At 39.4% G+C, this 26,773-nt stretch overlaps 1 protein-coding gene across 3 annotated transcripts in view; it reads left to right on the top strand.

Annotated features, from left to right (window-relative positions):
• Positions 1-26,773, top strand: part of NIM1K (NIM1 serine/threonine protein kinase) — a 61,640-nt gene that overhangs the window by 11,339 nt on the left and 23,528 nt on the right. Inside the window, exon 1 of one of the 3 annotated variants that reach the window (XM_045903868.3) lies at positions 2,956-3,320. The exons of the other annotated variants lie outside the window; for them this stretch is intronic. The gene's annotated coding sequence lies outside the window, so the exon portion shown is untranslated. Of the gene's footprint in view, positions 1-2,955; positions 3,321-26,773 lie in introns of those variants that run through there. 3 annotated transcript variants of the gene reach the window in all.

The following is a 26,773-nucleotide window of genomic DNA, read 5'->3' as shown; positions in this document are numbered from 1 at the left end:
AAATCCCATAAAAATTAATTGGTAATTGCTCCTTTACTTTATGCCGTTTCAGCTCATGAAAGGTTTCGTAGCATCCCTCTACTTTCGAAAAGTGACAGAACCCTGTATCTCCTTTCTAAATGACATCGCCAATATTCTACAGCCCCATTTCCCTATTACTTTTATTTTTGAAGGGAAAGATTTAGAATCTAGATAATTTGCCTGTTCAGTCATCCCAACCACTTTGTGTTCAGGTTTTCTCTTGAGAAGTAATGTTATCAAAGAGCTGAGGGGAGGGGCACTCCAATGTCATGCTGCCACTCTCAGGAGTAACCACACCGTGGATTGTGGTATTTAAGTTGCCTGTTGCGGTGGTTATCCCGGACTGATGTCTTCAAGGTTCCAAAGACTGCTGGTCCTGACCCGTTCCACGATCCCATCTCTGACCACCTTTAATGTGGTTTGGAATTATTTTGGAATTTTTTTTTTCTCCTTCTAAGTCCTCATCTTTACCTCCTGTCCAAGTATCTTATCTTCCCCATTCCTAAAAACTCGTTTCTTTTTATGAAATCGTCCTTAGGTAGATTTTTATTTTCTCAACTTTTCACTTGTCAGATTTAGAATCATCTGCTGAGCACTTCCTACTTTAGCTAACTGATGGAAATGTTGAAAAATATTCCTCCCTGTGCCATTCCCAGGACAACTCATTGCTTTGTCCAAAATTGCTCAAAGCGCTGGGCTTCTGTGGCTCTTCTGAACCACTCATAGGTAATAGTTGTGCTCATACCTCTTTCAGAAGCTATGAAGATGTTTGCAGTACCAGTATACATTGTGATATTGCAACAGGTCTGCTGGTATGTGGGTGGCATGTAATACAAGACTAAATATACCATTTTAAGCATTTCCACACAGAAAAACAAAAACAGTTGAGATTTCAACTGAAATCCATTAAATTTATAGACTCGTTTGGGGGAGAGTTTACGTCTTTATAATAGTGATTATTCCCTTATCAAACATGGTATGTCTTTCCATTTATTAGATCTTCTTTTATGTTTTCCAGTAAGCTTTCATAATTTTCACAACTTATGTCTCTCTCAACTCCTTTGTTGGATTTATGCTTAGGTATCTCATGAATTTTATTGCTACTCACGTCAATGAAATATGTCTTATTATTTCCTTATTATTACCAGATTATTATTGGTGAATACAAATGTTATTGAATTTACACTAATCTTGTCTCCAGCGACCCTATTAAACCTACTTAGCAGTTCTAAGGGTTTATGAGTAGGGGCTCTGGGATTTTCTATGTTTAAAATCTGTGTCTGCAGGGGCGCCTGGGTGGCTCAGTCGGTTAAGCATCTGCCCTCAGCTCAGGTCATGATCCTGGAGTCCTGGGATAGAGCCCCACATTGGGCTCCCTGCTCAGCAGGGAGCCTGCTTCTCCCTCTCCCTCTGCCGCTCCCCCTGCTTCTCTCTCTCTTTTTCTCAAATAAATAAAATCTTTTTAAAAAATTAAAAAAATAAAATCTGTGTTTGCAAATAAGAACAATTTTATTTCTTCCTTTTCAATATTTAGTTATTGTCTTCTTTCATTGGCTAGAGGCTCCAATAAATATTAAATAGAAGCAGTGTTAGCAGGTATCCTTGTTTTCCTGATGTTGTAGAGAATGCTTTTAATATTGAGCCACTTAAAAAGATATTTGCTATAGGTTTTTGGTAGATAGCCTTAATTTGCTTGAGCAAGTTCCCTTGTACACCTAGTTTGCTAATATTTTTATTAAGAATGAGTGTACAATTTTATCAAATGTTTTTTCTGTACCTCCTGAGATATCCTTTCGTTTTTCTCCTTTAACTGATTTATGTGTTGAATTAAATCTACACATCTTCTATTGTTAAGCTATGCTTATATTCTTGGGAGAAATTTTACTCAGATAAGCTTTTATAAATATGTTGCTAGCTTTGATTTAGTATGACTATTTTGCATTTTTGGTATCTATGTTAGGGAGTGAAATTGGATTATAATTTCACTCTCTTGTACAGTCTGCCAGACTTTCAGCAGGAATTCTGTTCCCAAAAGGCCTGAGTAGTGCTTGTAGCTTGAAGTATAGATTGTTTCTTCTGTGGTGTGTACATGTACAGCAAAGAGTGCTAGCTCTTCTTATTCATTTATAACTTCCTTTGAGGCATTTGGAATCATTTAGTAGTAATGATAATAATCATGACTCATTTTGGACTTTCTCTGTATAGATTGTCATTCAAAAGCACAGGGTTATCTAGTGTTTCATCAGGTCAGTTTGGATACTTGCAGTGGTGATAACAAGTCCATTATGAAGTTGGGAATAAAGAATAATTTAATTTGTGTAATAACTATCACTGATGTTCATCGGACCCAATGGTTTATCTAAAAACAAAGCACTTTAAAGGATATTCCTTGCTGGGGAGGCCTGGATGGCTCAGTGTTAAGCGTCTGCCTTCGGCTCAGGTCATAATCCCAGGGTCCTGGGTTCGAGTCCTGCATCGGGCTCCCTGCTGAGCAGAGAGCCTGCTTCTCCCCCTACTTGCTCGCGCTCTCTCTCTCTGTCTCTCTGACAAATAAATAAAATCTTTCCTTTTTCTTTAAAGAATATTCCTTTCTGATTCTCCTGCCTGCTTTTGCTACTGACACTGATTCATGTCATGCCCAAGCTTGGACTTCATGGTGATTGCTGGTGCCTTAGAGCATTATGTTCCACAGTAGAATCCACCAAATGGAGGCAGCAAGTGGAATCAGGCAGGCTTGGACGCCGTGCTGGCCCTGAGACAAATTCCTTAACCTCTCTAAAACTTTAATTATTCCATCAGTGCAATGGGAATTTTAATATGTCTTACAGAGTTTGTTATAATGATTAAATCTGTAAGAGAGCAGTGTCTGGTATATTGTAAATGCTTAATAAAAGTAGCTTTTAGTATTTTTTTCCCTGTTAGAGTGAATAAAATGCTAACAGTAATATGCTGGCACCAACTAAAAATATGGCTTCTTTCAAATGCCCTTCAAAATGTGCTATTAGTTTCTAGATTTTAAGTTTATGTTATAGTGCCTTTCATATATTCTGTCTTAATTCTTTTTCTTTTAACAAATATTTATTTGGTGCCTCCTATATCCTAGGACTAGATGCTGGGGAAAATTGAAGATATGAGATAAATAAGTAGCAGAGATCAGTCTAAAGAGACCAAACACAATTAGAATATGAACTGATAGAACATAAGATCTGAAATATCAAGATGGACTATAGGATAAGATATGAGAATACCAAGATATGAGTTCAGTGGGACTACTGAGGAAGAAGCAACTAACTGTCTAGGTAAGTAGAAGAAAATACCAAGAAGATGATATTTCAGCAGGGTCTTAAAGGCTGGAAAAGGTAAGGAGCAAATGTGTCCCAGGCCGAGCAAGCTGGGTGTATAAAACTACCCAGGCATGGAAGGATACTTTATGATAGGAAAGGTAAAACTTTAGGAGTAAATTGCATAATTGATTCAGATGTCAGAACTTCCCTTCAGGACTGGATATGTAGCTCTCAGTCTTTGAGCTTGGGGGAAGGGGACCAGGGATGCTTTGGAAGCCCAGGTAAACACTGACCCTCGAGTGTCCTAGAGGTTGGATTTAATTCACTGCTAATTAGTGCTGGTTTCGGCTCCCCTGGGGAAGTGTAAACATAAAGAAGGAAAGGAGTCAGGAGAAAGGCAAAGGCAAGTGCCGGATGTGAGTATTTGCCGAACTGTCAGAGGAATTGAGAAGTGCAGAAGCGGTCTTCAAAACAGAGCAGGGATTATTTTGCATGCTTTAAAATAAAGCAAATTCTGCTGGAAGCTGCTAACATATCACACCCTAAAAATAAAAACAAAGGGATATGGAGCCTTTTTCACTCTTACTGTGATCATTTTAACCTCAGTGACCTTCCAAAGGGAAGCCATAACTGGGTTGTTTTTATTGTCTGTGGGCTGGAGCAAATGCTGGTGTATAAACATTCTGATGCTTCCAACTCAAATAGCCTTCTTAGGAATGTCTACCCACATTTGAGGTGTGCTTCACTGGGAACCTTAGAATGTTGTATAAAAGCGACAGGGCATCTCACCAAACTCCACAATGTTTCAGAAATTTTCCAGCCAGAGGTGCTTTGGTTAGGGGCACTTGTAACAAACCTGCCCTTCTTTCAGGAGGAAACCCTTGAAAGAGTTTTGGGGGTGGTGTTTTTAAAATTTTTTGCCTTTATTTTTTCTTTATCATAGAACAGTTGTTAGTAGTGGTGGTGTTGTTTTTCCACCAGAGAAGGATATGAAAGAAATATCTATGTCTGTATCTTCTGGGATCCATGCTACCTTTTAAAATATCTGTACAACTCAGATCAATTCAGGCAGCATGTACAAACTCCTCCTGGGTATTTGGTGTCCAGAATCATGAAGTTAGTAAGATTGAGGACCTGCCCCATAGAAACCTGCATTCCAGTGGGGAGGACAAATATGTACACAAGTAGCACAAATACTAGACAGAATTTGAAGATGTTCAAGGAAAACACAGAGTTCATGGGGGAAATACCAGAGGAAGAGCTGAATTCTGCTTGGAGTATCAGGAAAGGAAGAGAAGGGAACTGAAGCTACATTTGAATAAGTAGAATTTTAACCATTAGATGATTGAAATAAGAAAAAGAATGGAATGAGCCTCTTGTAAAACAAGAATTTAAAATAATTGTTGTGCTTAACAACAAAATAAATCTGTTATAATTTGTTTATTAATTCGTCTTTTCCATAAACAAGTACTGACTACCTGCATTGTGCCAGGCACCACTTAGAGAGAGGTGAATAGAACATCCTTCGTCCCTGCCTGCAGTACCCTCACGGTTGACACAGACCGACAGAGAAGTGCACACAAGGACAGATGTCCACAGAGAGGTGTATGAAGTACTCTGAGAGTACCTCCTACTTAAAGGAGGCAAGGACGACTTCACAGTGGGATAGAGTTTGGGAGGTTCAATGGTGAATGGGTTGAAGAAAGCAGTCCTTGTAGAAGAAATGCCATGTACAAAGGCGTACAGGCACAAAGCAGCATGGGATGCTTGTGGGACCTCAAGTATGGCGCTATGTCTCAGATACCAGGGCTCCATGGAGGGGAGGAAAAGTGCTCCTTGACCTTCGTAGAGTCCTTGGCTGGGTCTGAGAGTTAAACTGACAAAGATTAACAGGAGAAAAACATGCATGTGTATTCAGTATAAGTTTTATGTGACTTAGGAGCCTTTATAAGGAAATGAAGACTCACAGAAGCAGTTGGACCTGAGTATTTTATGCTAGGTTTGTTGAGGAGTGGATAGTCATGGAGGAATATGATGAACTAAGGAGTACAGAGGTCCCCCCTTATCTGCGAGTTTGCTTTCCACATGGTTTCAGTTACCTGAGGTCACGTGGGGCCCAGAAGCAGAGGATTCTTCTGACTTACTCTCAGAAGCAGCCCAGGGCTCCATCGCCATCCTGCATCAGTCCCCTCACCCCACCTCCTCATGTAGGCCTTTTATCATGTTACATCATCACAAGAAGGGTGAGTACAGTACAGTAAGGTATTTTCAGAGAGAGACCCCATTCCTATAACTTTTATTACAGTACATTGTTATAATTGTCCTATTTTATTATGAGTTATTGCTCTTAATCTCTTACTGTGCCTAATTTATAAATTAAACTTTACCATAGTTATGCATGTACAGAAAAAAACATAGTACATATAATATAGGGTTCAGTATTATCTGTGGTTTCAGACATCCACTGGGGGTCTTGGGACATATCCCCCAAGGATAAGGGGGGACTACTGTATGAGGTAAGTGTAGTAAATTGGGGGAAGCTTAGCAAGGCCCATTTGTTAGGATTCTAATTTTTGCCCCTTGTCTTCAGAGATAAGGATGCTCCTTTTCTCCAGGTATAGCGAGGGTACCTCTCACCTGAAGGTTTTATAACAGGTTTCAGGGAAGAAGGGCAAGGGGAGAAGGAAGTCAGACTGACTCTCCTGCTTAAAATATTCAATATATCAAGGTGCCATATTTGGGGTAGCAGGCCCTGAACCCTATCAGGGCATATGGAGGAGGGCAAGTGGGAGCAGGGAAGATGAGAAATGAGACTAGGAACAAAATCAAGAGCCAGATGTTGAAGAGCTTTCTAGACGGTGCAATGGTGATTGAATTCTATCCAATTTTCATTCTAATGAAGTTAGTTTAAGTGGAGCAGTAATAACTACATTTGAGAAAGATCCTGCAGGTGGTTTCCTGGAGCATAAAGTTGAGCTGGGAAAGACAGGAAGTAGGAGGCTGTTTCAGCCAACCAGGTCCAGCATGGGATTAAGACTATCAGAGGCTTTTGGCCCTCAAGAGCCCAAGATGCAATTTCGAATTTAAGCAAAGATAGCCATAAGATGTCTAATAAGACACAGATGCCTTGAAAAAAATATATCAAATATCAAAATATTTTAAGACTTCTATTGCCTCCTCCCTGCTGGTGCCCTAAAGCATGTGCATCTCTCCCTATTGTGGGATCCAGCCCTTCTCAGGAGGCAGCAGTCAGGGTGATGGGTAAAAGAAGTGGAGTGGTATTGAAGTGGGAGAATTTATAGCACTAGGGGAAGGCAAGAGAGAAACCTGGGATGGCGCTTAGGTTTCCGACTTGGCTGACGGTATTGGCCATGGCCTGCCTTTGGATTGCTACTACACATCATTCCTGATGTCTGGCAGAGGCCTCCTCCAAGGCAGGCATGCCTCTAAAATCTGTTCCCCTTGCAGAGTCCCTCCATTTTTTGCACTTAGTCCAGGCTCCAACAAGTATTTTAAAATGTCCTCCTCTGAGGGCCCCAAGCAAATCCCTCACAGACCATCAGATCCTCAGAACAAGATTCAGCCTCTGAAATAAGCACCATTTCAGCACAGTCCTGTCAGGGGGCCTCTAACACAAGCTTGGCTCAGGATAGGAGGGCTCAGCAGGGGCAGCCAATCCTCTCACCCATCTCTTGTAGTTCCCTGGCTAGCGCTCTTCCATGCAAAGGTGTCCTGGTCCCCTTACTCACTGTAGGACTGTGGCTCAGTGACAAAAAAGAGAAGATGCCGCCTGATGGAGACACGTCTTTATCCCAGCATCATGCGTAATTAACCCACTCCCAGCCCCCAGATCTGTCTGGGGACAAAGCCCCAGGCAACAGCCAAATGTATCTCTGGGATTGTTCCTGAATATTCTGAAGTGTCAAGCACTGAGAAGAGAATTTCCCTTATCATCCTGGGCCTCACGTTCACTACACTGTTTTCTTCAGGTTTCCCAAAGCCCCAGCCTCAAAAGAAACCAGACAGTATTTAGAGATACATTCTCAGATAGAGGTTTAGCTCCTCCTCCGCGCTCGTCCAGGCCCAGGGCAGGAGTCAGGCTTCAGTTGTACCACTGCTTTTCATGACCAATAACTGAGTGTCTACTTTTGCTTGGGAATGTATTCCGTAGTTAGTTGAGAACTATGTCACCATTTCAACGGCTTGATTTACTATGGTGCCGGGTTTCATTTCTAAGTCCTCCTATGTCTGGATTCAAAACTAAAAAAATCTCAGCTTTGGAGTGCTGGGCCAGACCATTTCAGTCAGGGGGCCCGGTGTATCGTACTGGGGATGAGTCACTTTTACATACGTGGTCATCAGAAGCCGACCACAATCCCCAGATATTGGTGGAGATAAATGTGTATTTTTATCCTGTAAGCCAAGAAAACCTCTGTTGTAATCATAGTCAAAATAGCATCAAGGGGCACCTGGGTGGCTCAGTTGGTTAAGCGACTGCCTTCAACTCAGGTCATGATCCTGGAGTCCCGGGATCGAGTCCCACATCGGGCTCCCTGCTCGGTGGGGGGTCTGCTTCTCCCTCTGATCCTCTTCCCTCTCGTGCTCTCTGTCTCTCATTCTCTCTCTCAAATAAATAAATAAAATCTTTAAAAAAAAAAATAGCATCAACAACGAAGGCACATACAGAAGAATATAGAGTAAACTATGATAGAGCTCTTTGAATTCTTCCCCTTTCCCCCAATTTCATTTCCCTCCTCCCTCTCAACAGTTGGGAACTCTTGCACCCAGAACTTTTCCTGCACTTTGCAGATATCTTTCCTTATACATGAATAGATCCCTGCTTAAGTGAATAGTGACTCTTTTCATGAAGCTCCCGGAAATGTGTGCATTTCGTGGACCCTGTGGCTGTCCCTCATGATCCCTTATCCTTAGAACGATGAGTAATTCATAAAATTCAAACTAAAGTAGTAGAGGGCAGTGAGAGGGGAGTGTGGGCTGAGAATCACAGTGGAAACCTTGATGCGTCGTTCTGAATCTTTTCATGTTCAGTCCTTGACCTTCTTGCACTTTTATGCTTTGAAATAATATCTAGTCTCTGGAGCTCAAGCTTTGTTTCCGAGCTGCCCTGGGAGATGAGAGATCCTCATTGTCTACTTTGACTTGCCTCCTTGGGGAAATGGTTTCGGGCAGAAATACCGGGTCAATTAGCAAGGACTACGGAACAGCTTGTAATTCTCAGGACTGGCTTCGAAAGCCTCCAGGCTCCCTGGTGAGCAACACTTAAACTGCCTCCTCAGCACTGGGTAATCACTTCTTCCATCAGCCCCAGAATGGTGCCCGCTCTGGGGAAGAAAGCGTCTCCAATTACATTTGCCTTTCTCTTCCTCAATCATGAAGGTCCTGTGTGTGGACGCCTGTGCCGAGCAGTCCTTGGAGGAGTAAAGGCACAGCCAGACGCGGGAAGGCCTGGTCACTCCTCTCAGAGAGCAGTTTCTTTTGCTTTTCCAAGCCAGGTAGGCCCACAAGGTCTTTGGCTTCACCACTCCAGTTCTTCAGTGGATTTACATCATTATTTACCAGGCTCCCTGCAGATGAAAGGCCAGTCTGGTTTTGATGAATTTTCTCTTCACATGAAGTCCAGAATGACTGCATGATTTATGAATTTCCTGCCCCCCACCCAAGGTTTTTCTTTTCTTTTTTTTTTTTTAAAGATTTTTAAAATTTATTTATTTGAGACAGAGAGAATGAGAGAGACAAAGAGCACATGAGAGGGGGGAGGGTCAGAGGGAGAAGCAGGCTCCCTGCAGAGCAGGGAGCCCGACGCGGGACTCGATCCAGGGACTCCAGGATCATGACCTGAGCCGAAGGCAGTCGCTTAACCAACTGAGCCACCCAGGCGCCCTCAAGGTTTTTCTGTTTCCCATCAAGATGAATACTTTTTTGTTTTAAAAAAGCAACTTAATCTTTGATCTCGGTATACTTATAGGTATAAACCTATAAAGACATGTACATGCCCTTCGTAACCATTTTCTTTCCTGAGAGCATTTAAAAATGTAGAGAGGCTGTATTTTATATAGACTGAATCTCTCTTTTCTGAAGACCTTAGGAATGGTTTTCTGTGAGGTGAGTTGAGGGGTTATCCTTTATGGAAACCGGGCAGGGAGTTTGTCCCTGTGTCTGCTGCTGGCTGGCCCTAAGCCAGCCTCCTACGAATTTTGAGTTGTTCTTCATGACAACAGAGGAAAAGCTGCAGGAGCTGAGATCAGATGTAGTGGCCACGGAGATGAAAGAACCGCTTTTTCCCTCTGGAATGTGAGAGTGGAGTTTAAATGTGAATGGTGTCTTGAGATCAGTGCATTTGATACCTTTTAGTAATGCAGTAAAGGTATCTGAGATTGGGTAGAAAAATAAGGAAGCATTTGCTGAACGAGTGAATGCTTTTTGGAGGAGGTGAGTAAGGACAAGCTGTTTTGGGGAACTGTGGACAAGTCATGTAACGTCTCTGGGCCTTTGTCCCCTCATCCCTAAAACGAGGTGGGAGGAGAGGAGCACTGAGGTGACTTCCATTTCTGACCTTCCAGGATTGTGTAATTCTTTGTTCTTTCCATTTTGGATAGTCTGGGCAAAGACCAGGAGGCAAAAAAGGAGAGAAAGCAGTTAAGAATGCAAGCAGGAGGGGCGCCTGGGTGGCTCAGTCGTTAGGCGTCTACCTTTGGTTCAGGTCATGATCCCAGGGTCCTGGGATCGAGCCCCGCATAGGGTTCCCTGCTCAGCGGGAAGCCTACTCTCCCTCTCCCACTCCCCCTGCTTGTGTTCCCTCTCTCACTGTCTCTCTCTCTCTGTCAAATAAATAAATAAAACCTTTGAAAAAAAAATAATGCAAGCAGGAGGGGCGCCTGGGTGGCTCAGTCGGTTAAGCATCTGCCTTCAGCTCAGGTCATGATCCCAGGGTCCTGGGACCGAGCCCTGCATCGAGCCCTGCATCGAGCCCTGCATCGAGCCCTGCATCGAGCCCTGCATCGGGCTCTGTGCTCAGCGGGAATCTGTTTCCTCCCTCTCCCACTCCCCCTGCTTTTGCTCACTCTCTCACTGTCTCTCTCTCTCTGTCAAATAAATAAATAAAATCTTAAAAAAAAAAAAAAAAAGAATGTAAGCAGGAATAGAAGTTGCAAGCAGAGATGTGAATGGCCGAAAAGGGAACATGAATGGTCTGGAAGCAGAAAGTTTTTAATCCAAAAGCATGGTCAAGGTGGCTACAGAAAAGATATGGAGGCAGCTGGCTGGGTAGTTTGCATTAAGTGAATATTTTCTAGTGTAACATTTTCATTTTAATTCCTTTCATTATTTTAAATATATTTAAAAGTATACATTTAGAGTATACAGTTCAGTGGCTTTTCGTATATTCACCGAGTTGTGCATACATCACCACAATCAATCTTGGAATAGTTTCATTACCCTAAAAAGAAACCCTGCTCTGCTTAGCAGCATTCCCAACCCCTTCCCCAAACCCCAGTCTGCCACGAATCTACGAATCTACTTTCTTTTTTTATTGATTTGCCTATTCTGAACAGTTTATGTAAATTGGATCATATGATATATGGTCCTTTGTGACTGGTTTCTCTCACTTAGCGTATGTTTTCAAGGTGTTTCCGTGTCGTGGTGTATATCAGTACTTCATTTCTTTTTATTGATGAATGATATTCTATTGTCTGTATATACCACCCTTTATTTCTCCCCTCATCAGCTGATGGATATTTAGATTGTTTCCACTTTTTAGCTATTATGAATTATGTTGCTATGAACATAATTGTATAAATTATACAAATTTATAAATTGTATAAATTGCATAAAAGCGTAGACATGTTTTCATTTCTTGTAGGTATAGATCTAGGAGTGAAACTGCTGAGTTATGTGATAACTATATTCAGCTGTTTATTTATTTATTTATTTTTGGTGCCAAAAGGTGATTTTATTAAAGCATGGGGACAGGACCTGTAGGCAGAAAGAGCTGCTGCTATTCAGCTGTTTTAAAAGCTGACAGATTGTTTTTCAAAGTGCTGAACCATTTTACATTCCCATCAGCAGTGTACCAGGGTTCTAGTTTCTCCATATCCTAGCTAACACTTGTTACTATGTCTTTCTGATTCTAGCCATCCTAGTGGGTGTGAAGTGGTATCTTGTGGTTTTATGCTCCCTGATGACTGATGATGTTGAGCATCTTTTCATGTGTTTATTGGCCATTTATATATCTTTTTTGGATAAATGTCTATTCAGATCCTTTGCCCATTTTTAATTGGATTATTTATCTTTTTATTATTGAGCTTTATTTATAGATTCTAGACACAAGTCCCTTACCAGATACATGATTTGCAAAATTTTTTTCCCATTCTGTAGGTTGTCTTCTCACTTTCTTGATGGTGTCCTTTGAAGCATAAAATTTTTAATTAATGATGGCCAATTTATCTATTTTTGTTGTTGTTGTTGTTGTTGCTTGTATTTTGGTATCACAGTTAACAAATCCAAAGTTGTGAAGATTTATGCCTATGTTTTCTTGTAAGAGCTTTATAATTTTAACTCTTACAATTGGGTCTTTGATGTGTTTTGAGTCAACTTTTGTTTATGGTATGGAGTAGGGGTATAACTTCATTCTTCTGTATGTAGATAGCCTTTTAATTATTTTTAACTTATATTTCTAGTTATTTTCTGAGTGGTTGCTCTAGGGCATAAAATATATATTTTTTTAACTTATCAGAACCTAGTTTAAATTTATACTAACATAATTCCAGTGAGATCTAGAAATTTTACTCCTTTATAGCTCCATTCCCAGCTCCCCTTTGTTTTGCTATTGTTATAATTATTACATCTGTATGTGTTAAAAATATAACATATTGTTATAATTATTACTTTGTATAATTTTATGTCCTTGAAAGAAACTGAGAGAAGGAAGGATAGCAAGTATGGACAGACTTGGGGGTTATTAGGAGCCCCTTAGGTGCAGAAATGATCTCTGCTTTGCTCATCATCATATCCCCTGCACCTAGAACAGTGTTTGTCACATAGTAGGTGCTCATCTAATATGTAAACCAATGAATAATGATCTCCATACAGATAATAAATAGACTCCCAGAGAGAGAGATCATCCCAAAAAGATGGGGAGATGAATAATGAAGAGATTAAGAGAATAAGATTACATGATTGTGGTGGTGTTGTGGGAGAGGTAATAATCACAGTAAAAAGTAAGAAGACAATGTCTTTCTCATTCAGTGTCATGTATCTGATGCTTAGCACAGTGTTGACATTTGGGACATACTCAGTAAAGGTTGGATGAATAAATGAAGCATCCCATGGCTAGTGCAGGTCTTGGGGGATGAGGCAAGAGAGTTTCAGTCTTAGACATTCCTGTGCTCCCCAAATGGACACATTTTCTGCCTCTTCTCAGTGACCGTGGCTCTGCACTGGTGCTTCTTCTGGGGTTTCTCACCTTGTGTCCCACATCCCCACTGGACTGTCAGTTCCCTTTGTATGTTTTCATCAGAGTGTCCAATCACTGAAGGAAGAGAAGTATAAGCCCGTTGGCTTAGGACTTAGCAGAGGGAAGACAGGATAAATTTATCATTAACCAAGTTTGTAGGGTGGAGGCTGGCCTATGAGGAAGAAGAAAGCTATTGGTAATAGACTGAGACAACTGAGAGATTCTAGACTTATTTAACTCATTCATTCCCCCACAATACCTAAAGAAAACCTGCTTTGTACTAGGCTAGAGATGTATATAACAAAGTGTTCAAATTTCCTTACACCAAATATTAAATCCAAGACATAAAGAAATTTACTTCATTGTAGTAGGAACATTCTGGTAATAACTATATAGTCCTTTATAGTGGCTAAGATGTCCAAGATTGGAGCTTCCCTGACTTGGCTTGAATCCCAGCTGGATGGAGTCACCTGATGACCTCCTTATGCTGACTAAAGCTCCCTTTCCTGTAAAATTGAGGTATTAGTACTTACCTTCAAGACTTCTGGATTAAATGGTTAGTACACATAAAGCACCTAGGACAGTGCCTACCACATAACATATAAGAGCTAACTACTATTATTGATATAACAATTACTATTTAAAAAGGACCACAATAGTTAATTGAGATCATCTAGTAAATTTCAATACAATTTTAGACTTCCCATTATCCATAGTACCTAGCTACCTAGAAATCTTCTTAGTAGCAACCATTTATGTACATAAGAATTTACTTATTTAAAAGCTTGCGCTGTTAAGAAGGAACAACCCTCTTCTTATCTATGTTTGTTTCATTTTGTTAAATGATTACTATGGCAAAGAGCTGTTTTCTACTTTTGAAAACCAACTCCATTCCAGAGGTTACCAGAACAGAGGGGAACCCTCTGAATTATCCAGTGGATAATGCCAGCCCTCTGAATTATTATTCAGTTATCCATTGGATAATTCAGAGGGCTGGAAAGAAGTTGCTTTTTTTCAAATTAGGTTCATATGAATGAATTCCCATCTGAGATTTCAAAGCTGTGGCAGATCAATGGGCTCAGGAATCAAAGGCACCAAAGGTGATGTTGCTACTATAAATGTATAAGCCATTCAGACCACTAAAATTAAAGACTGTTCCTAGTTGGTTTTATCATGTAAAAGAGCAGCATCATTAAAGATTCTTTTTGAGGCTTAAAAAAAAAATCTTTAGATCAGAAAGATACAGTAGAAAGGTTGAATGATTATTTCCATCACTGTATGCAAGAACCTTCCCCCCCACCACCTAGGTGTTCATAACCCACTATTGCTTGGACCCCTAAAGTACAATTCAGGAGTTATTAAGATTTGTTTTACTGTAGAACTGCAGGTTCCCTTCAGTCAATTGTTTTCTAGTAGAAGCATAGAACTTACTTCAAACATTGAACATTAGTACCTGATGTTCTTTTCTCAGCAGCAGATTGCCTCTGTTAAGTCATGCATGTGTAGTGAATGTTCAGAACTTTGGGTCCTGAATGATGCATCATGTGGAGAGGAAGTTGATGGCACATTATAGGTGCTTAATTTTTAAATGAATGAATGATGGTGGTGAAGGTGAACTGAAAATAAATTGATCATAAATAGGAGTCTCATCTAAATAATTTTACCCTGAATGATCCCAGACAAGTCATTTAGCTGGATCATTCCATGCCTCAGTTTCCATGTCTTTAAAAGAGTATTGATTAATATATTGTGGTTTAAAATGAAATTGTCAATTAAAATATTGATTAAAAAGTTGGTGCTCTTAGGAGAAAATAGAACTCTGTTAATTCAAAATAATAACACTGAAGATTCCCACTGTCCAGTTCACATGGTTAGGGAGCAGAGAACCAATCAAAACACCAGGTTTACAGTTGCTCAACCCAGTCATACACTGATCATCAGGAGAATGAGCACTCACTCTTATTTGGCCTGAGATTCCTTCCAGGGAGTGATCCTACAATGGATATGCAACTATGTGGTTATTCTTATCCTCAGGGACTATCCAGAGGAAGAGGAAGAAAAAATAAAGTAAGAGGAAGAAATAACACATATAAGTAGGATGATCACACTATATATCATGCAAACAAAGACACTTTTGAGAGTGAAAAAGCAGCTAATATTGATTACATTGGGAAATGCTTGGATAGTCTTAGGCAAACAGGAATGTCTCATTAGCCTGGGTCTATGCCATGCCCAGAAGCACACTCAAGCATATAGGACCAGTTTAACCCTTTTTACCTGATTTTTTCCCTTACTGACGCCATCTTTTGTGATAAAATTCCTCCCAGCTCCTCTGGGTAAAACACTGGTAGTTCCACCTTCATTTGCTAGTTACAGCATCTACAGTTCTCATAAATTAGCATCACTGAGGCAATGAAGAATGAGATATATGCCTTCTGTTCCATTTGGTGAAATTACACCTGTATTTTGAGCTAATTTACTTATGTGAATGTTCTATAGTTATCCACTCCTTATCTTGTCTGATTCACTGTAAATCCTCATAATCTGTAGACAATCTCTCGAGTTTGCCGACTTGACACATTTTATTTCTACTAACAAACCTTGATACTTTTCTTTCCCCCTAGCTACCACTGTCCCCTCAACAGTCAAAGGGGGTTGACATCTTGGCTGGCTGTACCCATTAGAATAGCTGTGTGTTATGATGGGAAAGAGGCAGGTCTTTTATACATTTGTTCAACAAATATTTAATCGAGCATTTATTGTGCGCCAGATACTGTTTAGAGCCCTAGATTTGTAGTGTAATCTGTGATCTATCGGCTTTCTAAATGGTATCTTTTGATACCCAGAAATTTTTAGTTCTGATGAAGTCAAATTTACCAATTTTTTTCTCTTTTATGGTTTGTGGTTTTCGTATCTAGTCCAAAACCTTGCCCTACTTCAGGGTCCAGAATATATTCTCTTATGTATACTTCCAGAAACTTTATGGTCCTAGGTTTTATGTTTAGGTCAATGATCCATCTCAAATTCATTTTTGGTTATGGTGTAGGATAAAAGTCAAGATTCAACTTTTATTTGCACAGATATCCAGTTGATCCAGCACCATTTGTTTAAAAAAAAAAAAAAAAGTGTTCCCTCTCTCCATTGAATTGGCTTGGTGCCTTGGTGGAAAAACAATTTACCATGTATATGTAGGTCAATCTCTAGACCCTTTATTTTGATCTATTGGTCTATCCTTACATACTTTCTTGATTACTATGGCTTTCATGAATATAGTCCAACTAAGTCAAACACAATCACTATCCTTATGGGTTTACAATCTGATGAGATAAACAGTCTGATGTAGAAGTCGTAATTGTACGAAAAGGTGAAGCAACCCACAGTGCTAGCCACAGATGTTGGAAGTGCAAAGGAGAACTCCAGCTGGTTTAGGGTGAGGTGGGTAGGGAAGCTTCCTGAAAGAGGTGACACTTAAAGTGGACCTTAAAGGATCAGTAGGAGTTTGCAGAAGGTGGAGGCAGGCCTGCTGCCCTCCAGCAAGAGTGAGGGGGCTGGTGTGGCTGAAGTGCAGTGGAATGAAAGGGAGACTGGAGGAGATGATGCCAGAGGGAAGACCACCTTGGGCAGAGCTTGCAAGAACATTTTAAGGGTCTTGGCTTTTATTCTGAGGAAGAAGAGAAGCCATCAAAAGGTTTTGAGTAGAGTAGTAATATGGTCTGACATCTTTTAGAAGGATCTTCCTAGATGCCCTGTTTGAGACAGACCATGTTGGGGGTTGGCACGGGGCAAGTAAAGACAGAAGCTCTGAGACGAGCTATAAAGACCGTTACTATAATCCAATTAAACCTGATGTGGCTTGGACTCAGTGGTCATAATGGGATGATTGTGATTTGGGTAAAATGGGATAAAGTGACTGTGTTGTGGACATATTTTGAAGGTAGAGCCAATAGGATTTGCTGACAGATTGAACACGAGATATAAGGTAAAAAGAAGAATCAAGGGGTTTGGCTTTAGCTGGAAGGATGTGTTGTCATTTACCAATCTGTGATCATTTACCAAGGTGTGAAAGAAGCACATTTGGAGAAGAAATCAGAAGCTTGTTTTTTCTACTTTAGAGTAAATATGAGAGATTACCACCGAAAATACAAGCAATTTCCCCTACAGAGGAAGTAACTGGAGGATGCAGTAGAGATAGTCATATTGTGTGTTGTCAAGCCCAGTGTGAGCAGCACTGTTCTCGGTGATGGAGGCATGATGCCCTGCACATGGATTCTGCTCCCAAGGAGAGTTTGTGAGAAAGCTTGACTCACACAAAGTGAAAAAATCTTGGAAGTCAAGGACCAGTTAAGGAGATGCAGGTCTCCTTAGTAGCGGCACAGGAAGAAGTAGTCAAAGAATGCTTCTAGAAGGAAATGGGAAGGGAGCCATCTTCACAGGATGGGGAAAACTTAGAGGAAAAAGGGCAAAATTGTGGGAAGAAGCAGGAGCCACTCAGGACACAGATATTCTTGGCCTAGCTGGAAGAGTTGTTGGAAGGATTTTTTTAATTGGTTAAAAAATTAGTTCTTGGTACATAGTAGACATTTGATAAAGGCCAACCAATAATATTTATCGTATTGGGGGGAAGAGAAGGCGATTCTACTGTGTGTAAAACTCTCCTGAGTCCAGCCCCACCCCGCTATCAACACCTACTCCTTTGATGCCCTTTGCCCTTTCTCCTTTCCTGGGTTGTCTTGTAATAATTCTATTGGAAAACCTTCAAATTGGGCTTTCTAAACTGTTTGTGAGGGGAAAAGAGTTGAGCTACAATATTTCAGCATGTCCATGTCGGCTTATGGATTTTTAATAATCTCATTCATGTGAATGTTACAAAGGTCCAGAAGGGGGCAATGTGACACTTGAACTTCAAGAGGGTTTATTTTCACAGATGCTTTGGAATTCATCCGATATTGTTAAAATCAAGAACCTTAGGTCAGGGAATGATTCTGTAGACCTCACAGGGTCCATTACTCTCACTTGCCAGTAAAGAAACTGAATCCCAGAGAGGGGAAGGGATTTGCTTCAGGTCACACGGGTATTTAGTGGGAAGGTCTAGACCCTAACCTCATTCTAACCCTAAGTCTTTATACTTACAGCTATAAAGCAAAACAAATTCTATCAAGTTAAATACAAACAAAACTTCAACCAATGAAATTTAGATTAACAATATCACCTGAAAAGTATGGATGATATTTTTCTGTTGAAATTAATTTGTTCCTCAAAAGTAACTTATTATGGTGCTTTTAAAAAAATGACATAGTTATTCGTATCACATCTTAGTTTCTTTCATATGACCAGGCCTCAATAAATATTTGTGAATTTTCTTTGTATGAAGGTATAAATAATTTGAAATATTTTGATATATCAGAAAACCATTATCTGAAGTCTCTGCAATTTTTATTCTCTCCTTGACCCAAGTACTTTCTCTCTATGGATATATACACTTCTCATTTTTAAAGTGATTACACATGTTATAAGACTTTCAAATAATATGGAAACATAGGGAATAAGAAATGAAACAAGTTCATTTTGTAAACACTATAAATATTGTATAACGTCAGGTTGTAAAAATATTAGGTTCTTTAACAGAGGTCAAAACAATGGAGGCTTAAAGAAGGTAGAATCTTAATTCTCTCACAACAAATCTACAAGTAAGAAATCCCAGGCTGATATGGTGGCTGCACAGCGAGGGGGGCCAGGTTCCTCCTCTCTTGTGGCTCTGCCATTCTCAATGCATGTCTTCCATCTTGGTCTAAGATGGCTATTTCCATCTACACCACCATATCCATATTCCAGCCAACAAGAAGAAGGGAAAAAAGAAGAGGAGGATGACATGCTTTTTCCCTTTTAAATGCACAGTCTGGAATTGCATTTGTCATGTTTGCTCACAGCTGATGACCAGAACTCAGGCACATGGCTAAACTGAACCAGAAGGGAGACTGGGAACTACATCATCAGCGAGATAACATGGTGCCCAGATAAAACTTTTCTGTTGTAGAATAATGGCTTTCAAATCTGGTTATGCAGCACAATCACCTGGGAAACTTAAAAACGGACCAAAAAAAACCCAACAACAAAACCAAAAACAGACAAAAAAATTATGCCTTCTCCTAAGATCACTGATATCAGAATCTTTGGCAGCAGGGCCTAGGCTTCTGCATTTTAAAAAAGTTTGGTGGTGATTTTGATGTGGGCTGGGGCTAAGAATCAGTGCTATGAGAAAGGGAAAGAAAGAAAAAAGAAAGAGAGAGAAAGAAAGAAAGAAAGAAAGAAAGAAAGAAAGAAAGAAAGAAAGAAAGAAAGAAAGAAAGAAAGAAAGAAAGAGAAAGAAAGAGAGAAAGAAAGAGAGAAAGAAAAAGGAAGGAAGGGAGAAAGGAAGGAAGGGAGAGAGAGAGAGAAAGAAAAAGAAAGAAGGAAGGAAGGAAGGAAAGAGAAAGAAAGAAAAAGAAAGAAAGGGAAGGAAGGAAAGAAGGGAGGGAAGGAAAGGGAACAGATAGAGGGGGTACAAATAACAGCCTCTACTACAATCCTCTTCACTACTCCCAACTCTGCACCACCCACTCCCTGTCTCCATCCCTGCCAGGTTGTCATCCACTAGTTCAATCTATATTCTTCCAGACCTTTTTCAGTGAATACACAAATGGACACATAAATGCATATGTGCGTGTCCAAACACCCAGTAGTGACTCTCCAATTTCTATATGTATGTGTCTTGGGATAGTAATCTTACCAGAAAAGGTGTCAGCCTCTGTGTTTTTTTGCATGGAAGTTTACATTAATTTAAGAAAACATGAGTATCAGAGAATGGGGGAATCTGATGGGAGAATTTGGGGTGCTGGGAGAGCGGAAGCCTACCTGAACCACCTGTTGGCTCAGTCTCCACAAGCACCCCATATGGAATCATTTATCTTTTGCCAGTAGTTTAGAATGCCATGTCTATTACATGGGAAATTTCCATAATCCACAAGATCTTTTTTTTTTTTAATTCTCTATTCTGTTCATTCAGATTGCCATTGTATGCTGACATGAGCTCACTTTTTCATGTTTGATGACTTCTGTCCTGTTCCCTGTCATCACTACCCTTACTTACCTCTACTACTGGGTAAATATTTAAGAACTGTCAGTGTGAAGGGATCACTGAGGTATGGGAGGCTCGTCATCAAGGTTCCAAATCCACCTGAACCTTTTATATGGTAAAAGTAAGAGCTTTTGTTCTGGAACACTGTTCTCCCTTTCCCTGACCCTCGCCCTCCAGCCTCCTGTCAGGCTAACTTTCTTGAGTTCTGCTCAAATAGAAAAGGACAATGTTTTCCTATTTCTCCTGAGGCCAACACTCAAACATTATTCCCTGCTTCCTAGTGAACATACTATATCAGAGTTGAAGAAAGTTCTAAGACAGCAAAAGAGCAGTTTCTGCTTTGACTTGCAAATATTTTTAGACCCCTAAAAATAAATGAGCTGCAAATAGGCATGAACGTTCCCACACTGTGTTTCCTAAATTCATTATTTCTGAGGAGACAAAACATTTTGTTTTTCTGCTCAGGGCCACCTGCTTGTGAGTCAATCCATGATTCCATCCTGCACCTTAAGGCTATTCCTTATCCATCCTGTACCTTAATGTCATTTCTTATTTGTTTAGAGGCTGGCATAGTTCCTCAGAGGAGATGGGAAGATTTGTGTTTTGGAAATGAATTACAGATGAGATTAAAATCTTTACGGGGAAGGCCTTGGGTTTCTGCTATGGAGCATGACAGCATTCTCTTCCTTATGTGTGTGAAATTCCTGGTTCTACATGTTACAAGCCTTACTTACACAATCTTCATCCTCATGGAGCTAATAGTCAAGAAATCAAAGGCAACTTCCTTTTTCTTTTGACTTAAATACGTATTTCCATTTTTAAAATAATTTTATTTTTTTCATCGTGATAAGTGTACTCTTGAATCTCCCTCTATTTCCCCCATCTCCCCACCTACCTCCCCTCTGGTAATCATCAGTTTGTCCTCTGTAGTTAAGAGTCTGTTTCTTGGTTTGTCTCTTTTCTGTTTTTTCCCCTTTGCTTGTTTTGTTTCTTAAATTCCACATATGGGTGAAATCATATGGTATTTGTCTTTCTCTGACTTATTTCACTTAGCGTTATACTCTCTAACTCCTTCCATGTCATTGCAAATGGCAAGATTTCCTTATTTTTTATGGCTGAATAATATTCATATACATATTCAATAATATGGCTGAATGATGGATTATTCAGTGAATTATATTTTATATTCCACATCTTCTTTATCCATTCATCTGTCAATGGACACTTGGGCTGCTTCCATAATTTGGGTGTTGTAAATAATGTCACAATAAACATGGAGTGCATGTATCCCTTTGAATTAGTGGTTTTTTGTTTGGGGGTGTTTTTTTTTTTTTTTTTGTATTTTTGGATAAATACCCACTAGTGCAATTTCTGGATTATAGGGTAGTTCTATTTTTAGCTTTTTTGAGGAACCTACATACTGTTTTCCACAGTGGCAGCCCCAGTTTGCATTCCCACCAACAGTGCACAAGAATGTGCTTTCTCCACATCCTCCACTTATTGTTTCTTGTGTTTCTGATTTTAGCCATTCTGACAGGTGTGAGGTGATATCTCATTGTGGTTTTGATTTGCATTTCCCTGATGAGTAATGTTGAGCATCTTTCCATGTGTCTGTTGGCAAAAGCAACTTGAACTCTAGTCAGGCTTAGTTTTGTTTTTTGTGTTTGTTTTGATCTATGCAAAGGAGATGACAATACCCCACATCACAGGACTGTCATGTCATGTCATGTTATTCATCCATCCATCCATTTATCACTGTTGTAAAATATCTAACATTTTAAAATTACAAATATATATTTGTGATCTAATAAATTTTAACAATCCTTTTAAAAATAGCATTATAGAAAATTTTAAACAGATACAAAAATGGTACAAAGAATGTTATAAACTTCCATGTGCTCATCACCCAGCTTCAAAAATGATCAATTCATGGCCAATCTTGTTTCATTTAAATCTCCATTATTCCCTCCACTCCTGGTTATTTTGAAGCACATCCCAAACGTATCATTTCATCTAACAATTATTTTTTCTGGAACTTTGTTTTTATTTAGTTGACTTAGAGTGGACACACAGTGTTACATTAGTTTCAGTTGTACAACATAGTGATTCAACAAGTCTATACCTTATGTTATGCTCACCACGAGTCTAGCTACCATCTGTCACTATTCATTTTTACAATACTATTGACTATATTTCCTATGCTGTACCCTTTATCCGTGTGACTTATTCATTCTATATCTGGAAGCCTGTATATCCCACTCCCTTTCACCCCTTTTCCCATCCCTCCACCTCTCTCCCCTCTGGCAACCATCAATTTGTTCTCCATATTTGTGGGTCTGTTTCTGCTTTTTGTTTATTTGTTTTGTTTTTTGGATTCCACATATAAGTGAAATCGTAAGGCATTTGTCTTTCTCTGTCAGACTTATTTCACTTCACATTATACCCTCTAGGTCCATCCATATTGTTGCAAATGGCAAGATCTCATTCTTTTTTATGGCTTAGTGATTTTTATGGCTTAATAATTGTATATATAAACCACATTTTTATCCATTCATTTATTGATGGACACTTGGGTTGCTTCCATATCTTGACTACTGGAAATAACACTCCAATAAACATTGGAGATGCATATATCTTTTTGAATTAGTGTTTTTGTTTCCTTTGGGTAAATACCTAGTAGTGGAATTACTGGATCATACGGTATTTCTGTTTTTAGGGGAACCTCCATATATTGTTTTCCACAGTGGCTGCACCATCCTTACCATCCTACCAATAGTGCATGAGGGTTCCTTTTTCTTCAACTCCTCGCCAGTATTTTTGTCCTTTTGATTTTAGCCATTGTGACAGGTGTAAAATGATATCTCATTGTGGTTTTCATTGGCATTTCCCTGATGATTAATGATGTTGGGCATCTTTTCATGTGCCGGTTGGCCATCTGTATGTCTTCTTTGGAAAAATGTCTATTCAGGTCCCCTGCCGATTTTTAAACAGATTATTTGTGGGTTTTTTTCCCTGTTGGATTGTATAAGATCTTTATATACTTTGGATATTAACCCCTTATCATTTATATCACTTGTAAATATCTTCTCCCATTCAGTAGGTTGACTTTCTGTTTTGTTGATGGTTTCTTTCACTGTGCAAAAGCTTTTTATTTTTGCTTTTGTTTCCCTTGCCTCAGGAGACATATTTAGAAAAATGTTGCTAAGGCCAATGTCAAAGAAGTTACCCCTATGTTTTCTTCTAGGAGTTTTATGGTTTCAGGTCTCACATTTAGGTCTTTAATCCATTTTGAGATTATTTTTGTACTTGGTGTAAAAAAGTGGTCCTGTTTCTCATCTAACAATCTTTTTTTTTTTTTAAGATATTTATTTATTTATTTATTTATTTATTTGACAGAGAGAGAGAGACAGAGAGGGAATACAAGCAGGGGGAGTGGGAGAGAGAGAAGCAGGCTTCCTGCTGAGCAGGGAGCCTGATGTGGGACTCAATCCCAGGGCCCTGGGGTCATGACCTGAGTCGAAGGCAGACACTTAACGACTGAGCCACTCAGGCGTCCCTAACAATCATTTTTAAAGATTAATGTTTGATCCCACTTAAAGCTTTTAAACTGTATCTATAATTTAGTTCATTTCCTTTTAAAGTATTTTATTTGATTAACAAAATACTTCCAAAATACTAATTTTTATAAATATGATGATTTATACATATAAACAGGGTAAACCTTACATTTTCTTAAATACATTCCTATGCTATTTATGAACAATAAAATTTCAACTCAAAACCATAAATCTAAACCAATTATTCAATTCTTCACTTAAAATTAGAATCACCAAGCTTTTTGTTATTTATTCTGTTAACTTTTCTTCACATTGCAAGTACATAAAATACTAACTCCATACATCATCAAAACAAAAGTATTAATACTATGAGATTTGAGTCTCTTAAACATTTCTGGTTTTGATGATAACTCTTCCCAAGGTTAAAAGATACTTCATCACTAAGTAACTATGTCATTCTAGATGTCACAGAAGTAGGCATCTCCCAGCCAGCCTGCCACATTTGTGGATAAACTCAACTAAATCCGTTTTTTGCTTGTTTGTTTGTTTCATTCTATACTGAATAGTTTTACTAATTTTATTCTTGGGACCCAAATTCCTACAGGTATTTAATGGATAGTTGAGTATTTTATAGCTTTGTCTAACTCTGAGGGCAGAGTTGTAAGAAAAATACCAATGACATGGCGTGTCTGGGTGGCTCAGTTGGTTAAGCATCTGCCTTTGGCTCAGGTCATGATCCCAGGGTCCTGGGATCGAGCCTCACGTCGGGCTCTCTGCTCAGCGGGAGCCTACTTCTCCCTCTCCCTGCCACTCCCCCGCTGCTTGTACTCTATCTTTCTGTCTGTCAAATAAATAAATAAAATCTTCAAAAAAAAGAGAAAAGAAAAATGCTAACAACAAAAAGATATTCTGTGAGAATGAATTAGATAGTTAAATAAGCTTCAAGAACACTGAATCAAACAAGCAAATGAACAAAACAGATTATGTGTGTGTGTGTGTGTTTTAAATACAAGACTGTAAAGTACTAATGCAGATAGCTGAGTGGTATCATATGTGTCACTCCCAGGTGACCTTGACTGTGGACCTTTGGATGACCCTCCCCTTTTCTTCTGGTGATGTTTCTAGAAAACCTAGAGCAGACTCAGCAAATTGACAACCTGAATGCCAAATCTCGCCTGATGGTTCAGTTTTCCTTGGCCACAGAGTATTTTTAAAAAATTTAATCCACCATTTAAAAATTGAGAGCGTTCACCAAAATTCTTGATTTCCAGCTGCTTTTAAACAAAAGTCCAGGTGAAAATAAGCCCGCATTCTAGCATAACTACTCTGGCTGGAACTGAATGTGGGCTTCTTCATCATGCTTGGGATAGGCACTAAGCAAGGTTTGGGCATTACACTAAGCCCCATAGAACACCTGCTTGGTCCTCTAGGTATTTGAGTCTGTGACCTTGATGGTTGAGGTTGACCTTGATGGCTGAGGGAATCTCACGTGTGGTAGAACTCCATGTGGGGAGAGCTGATGTAGTAAGTTCGTCAGACTAGGTGGACTGAGCATGGATGGTGGATGTTAAGTGGAATGGGGGAGACCTGGGCTGAGTGGCTGGTAAAGTAGCCTGTAAGATCAAGCAGGGTGAGAGGTACTGTTAGGAACAACACTGCTCTTCATCCCTAGGGCACACCCAGTTCCCATTGATTTTTCATTTGCTTCAAAATTTCCCAATGGCCCCCCATGAAGATCTTGACATGTGTGTTGAGAAATAAAGAGCTCAGGCCAAAAGCTAAGGCAATACAAATGATTTTTAAGTGGTAAAATATATTTTTAAATGAAACCTATTTCCTCAAGATCCTCCCTGAGGGTGCACCGTGCCTGAAAAGGGATTAAATGGGATTTGTCTATCATTGGATCCTGTGCCACACAGAGAAAACCCAGCTTTTCCTCTAAGCAAACCAGTGCCTCTCCTTGCCGGCCAATGAAAAGGTTGTCTGAAAGCCTTGTGCAGAAGTTTTGTAATTTAAACTCAGACAAAGAGAACAAAGGCCAGACGGTTTTCTTTGATATACTCTTCCCAGTGGGTTGCAAGTCAAGAGAATGAATTACTAAGTAAGTTCTGTTTTCTTTAATCTTATTTAATGCGTTGCTATTCAGCAACAGTAAGCTAATAATTAAAGACCGGTCTGCCTCCTCCAGAAGCTTTGATCTACAGTGATGTGACTCCATGTTTTTGGCTGGTTGGGTTTCTAAACTCTCATTTATGTCCATAAAAATTGGTCAAAATCAAAAGGGCAAAAGGTAAAGCCCCCAACAAATGCATCTGAGAAAAGGGTGATTTCATCTGCAGTTAGGTATGTCACTATTTCCATCATTTGCATATTTTCAGCATGATGTAACTTGATGTTTTGGAACACTCCTAGAAAGTAATCTGAAAATAAGCTATTTATAGCAACCCCACAACCTATAACCAGGATTTCTATTTCCAAACATCTAAGAAAAGTCTTTAGGGGAAAAAATTATGTAAAATAAAAACAGTATTCATTATACACTTACCCAAATGGTATTTATCTTTCCAGTAGATTTTTTTTCTTCTATTTTTTTATTCTATTGGAATATCTGAGAATCTGGAGTTTTCCCTTATTCATTACTATTTTTGAAATTTCTGAAATTTGTTGGCAATTCAAGTACAATAGGAACCATGTCTTACTTTACTGGGGATACAATAGTGCAACTCTAGAAATTCTAATAATTAGATGTTAGATTTCCTGAGTTGATTACCTAATTTTCTTTTTTTCTCTATTGTTCATGTCTTCTAGATTTTTTTTTTAACAAATCTTCAATTGAATTATTTAATTTCACTTTCGAAAAGAGCTCTTTTTGGTTCTCTGAGGGTTTGTGTTTGTTTCTTTTAGCATTTTGTCCTGTTTTTTATAGATGCAATATCTTTTCTTTGGTCTTCTGCTTCCTGCATTGCTCTGTTTCACGTTCCTTTTGGTTTTTGTTGTTTTGATTGAGGATGGTTTCTTTCTTTCATTTTGGAGCCTTTCCTCGGGTATCTGGTGCTTCTCGACTGGACATTCATTCAAAGCAGAAGGCACTAAAATCTGATTGGAAGCCCCCTGCCTGCAAGTGAACCGGGGCACCAGGTGGTCAGGCAGCTTTTGTGTTGAAGAATCTGCAAATACTGGTTTCAGGAGATCTTTCCTCTTGAGCTATTTAGTTTATCCAAAAGAGGAATCCAGGGCACCTGGCTGGTGACTCTTGATCTCAGAGTCATGAGTTTGAGCCCCACGTTGGGGATAGAGTTTACTTAATAAAAAAAAAAGAAAGAGA

The sequence above is a fragment of the Mirounga angustirostris genome, unplaced genomic scaffold (genome assembly GCF_029215605.1).
Source record: "Mirounga angustirostris isolate CCGP_5_RB_7025 unplaced genomic scaffold, mMirAng1.0.hap1 SCAF_7, whole genome shotgun sequence".
Classification (NCBI taxonomy): Eukaryota; Metazoa; Chordata; class Mammalia; order Carnivora; family Phocidae; genus Mirounga; species Mirounga angustirostris.
Note: the sequence above shows the minus strand (reverse complement) of the source record. Positions and strands in the feature narration are given on the sequence as shown.